The sequence below is a fragment of the Triticum urartu genome, chromosome 3, assembly GCF_003073215.2.
Source record: "Triticum urartu cultivar G1812 chromosome 3, Tu2.1, whole genome shotgun sequence".
NCBI classification, from domain to species: Eukaryota; Viridiplantae; Streptophyta; class Magnoliopsida; order Poales; family Poaceae; genus Triticum; species Triticum urartu.
This window is the reverse complement of record NC_053024.1, coordinates 300,343,797-300,347,747: the sequence shown is the minus strand read 5'-3', so window position 1 is coordinate 300,347,747 and position 3,951 is coordinate 300,343,797.

Below are 3,951 nucleotides of genomic sequence, written 5' to 3'. Positions count from 1 at the left end.
AGGACTTGCTGCATTACTTTGCAAAGAAGGAAAAGCAGAAGTTCATGTACGAACAACATAGAAGTGCAGCTTCTACAATGACCCTTAGATGATCTGGAAAAAGTGCATGCATACTTGGGCTAATCCCATGATTGCTCACGAGACAAAAGTCTAAAAACAACATCTGAAGAATTAACATTACAAAGAAAACCAAACAAAGAAAATATAGAGCACCATGCACCTTCGCCTTACAAATGTGGAATGCAATCTGGAAAACTAGAAGTTCAACCATTAATAAAAAAGGTCCAGATCCTGCTGAAGATAGTGGATGATCAAAAAACTATACCAAAACATAGACTAAGGGAAAAGAGGATGCATGTGTCTGTGGTCCAGCTCCACACTTACACACTAGCTTCAACAAATTGCAGAAGAAATCTAGTAAGGGTTTTTGATTCCTGGAATGTAATCTGTCCTGGAATATCAATGTAAAAAAAGATGGACCTGCATTCATGAAAAGTTTCATTGCTGTGACATAAAAAACCAAGAAAGAAACACCTTAGGAATAATAATTTTTAGTGTCGAAGAAACAAAATGCATGAGGCGTAAGTTAACTAATCAAATGTTCTAAATAAGATAAGTTCAATAATTAGCTTCGTAAATCAATAAATTTATATAAATATGTGCTTCTCTTGTGACTCCGCGAGGCATAAGTGAAGTCCAACAAACTATTAGAAGTGCGAAAACAAACTAGAAAAAACAGAAAAATATGTGCATATCCATCGGCCAATTAATTCCATGGTCACTCATTGGGCTTAGTCAAAAAAATCAAAACAATGCAAGAATGAAAACTGACAGAAAAAAGGAAAGAAATACAAAGGACTTGCTGGATTACCTTGCAACGAAGGAAAAGGAGAAGTTCAGGTATGACAATGCAGAAGTCTGAACAGAAACCCGGCCAGACCCACAGAATCCACCTGATCCTCCCCCGATCTCGATCCTGATCCGCCCCAGCCCTGACAGGACCGAATGAAGGAAAAGCAGAAGTTCAGGTATGACAACGCAGAAGTCCAGCTTGTACAACGACCATTAGATGATCTAGAAATAATGAATGAACGAATTCGTCTGAAGCATAAAATCATCTGCACAAGATTACAACACGTCCGCACCCCCTTGGAAATGATCTGGCAACTCCCTTTCCACAACTAAATTGACCAGAGGGCAAATTTCAAAACCACAAAAATAACCTGTGCAAAAACCCGCTGGAGTGCTAACATCAAATCTCTAGAAATCAAACCGTATGGACCCTCCCGATTAAATCTGACGACTTAGTAAGCCTTGAATTTCACTAAAGTACGCAAATCAGCCAGCAAACTTTATAGAAAAACGAGAAATCAACAGGAGCGCAGGCTGCAGCTCGGGCAGATGAAGAACAGGGCGATTTCAAATTTGTTTGAAATAACAAGAATTTGTGCACCAAACTCGTACCAAAACCTAATTCCCATCGTGCCAGAGCTTCGACAACATCCACAACATGCATTAAACTTGTTACATACACAAGTTCATCACCGCCTCGAGAGCAAATCCGCCAATGACCGGAATTCCTATTTAAAACGGGCATTTAGTTGCTAAAAACTGTTTACAAATTACACTTACATAACAAACAGCATGAATGATCAGAAAAACTCGGGGTAGATGGCACAGTTGCGAAGATAGCACGAAGGTCGGGTTCGTACAGAGGGAAGTTCAGGCGCGTTACTCAGGCAGTTCAGGTTGTGATCAGAATATTATTCTGATCCCGTGATCACAATAGTGTTTATGTATGTGTGTGTATATATATATATATATATATAAACACAACATACGCCACCCATATAGGTCATCGGTGTCGTCGCCTCTGCAAGCCGGTGTTGGTGGTGTTGATGTCTTCGTCGTCATCGCCGCCGCAACACCGTGATGATGTTGTCATTGTCGCCATAGTAGCACCGTGATGATGTCATCATTATCGTTGCTGCCACAGCCCCATGTCGATGTCTCATGCCCATCTGTTCCCTACTAGAAACTCACAAATCCTAGAATTAAACAATGAACCAATACCACTACTAGGAACTCACAATGACCTGGAGCATTAGTACAATATAATAGTAACTTATAGAGCACTTAGTAACAATAGCAGAAACAAAAGCATATAGCAGCAGCATAGTATATATGAATTATAAGCAGTACCAAACAGACCAATCCTAGAAATTGGGGAAAACCCAACTTAAGAAGGATACGGTGCTAGGCATGACCACAAGTGAAAGGAGATAAGGAATTCCAAGGCGGTACCAAATCTTATCATAGATTCTAAATCCAAGATTTTGAGGCAAATTGTAACAAGCAAAGGTTGTGCACCAAGTAGAAGTAATTCCCAGGTCATCCGCAAGCAATCAAGAAGGCATCGGCAGTAGAAGATGTATTACCAACATTGTACCCTTTACTGTCAGGTCATTTCCATTTAACTCTTGGTTGCAGATGTATTATTGTTGTAGTAATAGTAATCATCAGGAGTAACAACACTAGGTGTGTCAATCAATAAGCATCAGAACCAACAAAGATCTATCTAGCTACACAACAGTCCTAGTATTACGGTCTATTTTACTAGAAGAAAAATAGAGTTGTTCTAAAACAGAACATTGGGGAGTTTGTAGGTACCTGGGTTTGGCCATGGACGACAAATCATGACAACTCAGAAATCTGTCAACTGAAAATTTCTATGATGAACAATCCTTCACACTTCTGAGACGGATGGCTCATCTTCTGCCAATCAATGTTCATAGGACAGTTCAAAAGTGTACCAGATAATTAGTTTTTTGTGAAAGCTAGAGCAAATGAACCGCAATCAAGTACAGGTGAACACTGAACAGACTTATGGACTCATCCCCAACAACTTACCAGTATATTGCCACTCACGTCTCACCCATGGATGAACACTAAATAGACTTAGAGGTCAAAATTAGGAATTATTTGGATGCACCTCACCTCTCAACCATTAGTATGAAAACTATAGATTAGACCGGCCAGCATGTGAGCCTAACCAAGAATTAGAAGTACCTTGCCTGCATGTGGTTGGCTGCTAGAGTTAGCATGTATGTATGCACAAACATCAAGGTTACAAATTGGTTGACGATCAAATAATTCAACTTGCTCATCCAACATTTGAGTTGGAACTTGATCAATGGCTGGCTGGACATGAATAATGCATGAATCAGATATTACTAGATACATGAGTAGCATCAGCATACCCTCTGGTCCTTGCAACCTACACCTTCCTTGTAATCGAGTGCTGATCTGCACAGAGCTCAGCACACGTCCCCATATGGAATTCATTGTACACGTCCCACAGCCCATCCTTGAGCATCCCGTTGATGAGGACGTCATGCCCAAACCGCGACCCTCGTCTACATTTCATGTCAACAGAGGACCTTGTTAATGTTGGGCATACCCAAAGACTTGGGTTTACCGGGCGCCCTACAACGATGGATGAAGAAAATATAAAAGGACAAAGTATACTGCACAAATACACTTTATTTTTTACGACCTTAACTTTGCAGGCATTCAGATGGAAGAGATGAGCAGCAACCAACTATATCTATGTGTGTGTGTATGTCCCCCTGACTTTGCTGCAGTTCAAGTGCAATTAGGATGTGCTAATAATTAGTTTGATCTTTACAGTTTATTTTCCTTCTCTGCTGATGCCACCTTCAGTTAAGCATAATTGGAAAATTTTGAATTTTAAACTGTGTGTGTGATCAGCCATGTACACGCAACTACAGGCAGGGTTTGTACAGAAGTCACACACACACACACACAGGGAGAGAGAGAGCAGCAGCTGTGTGCATTCTCTTTACTGATTGATTGCTAATGAGTATTTACTGCACATGCTTTATTTACCAACTTGCAGCAGTTGTGTGCATTCTCTTAGAATTTATTTAT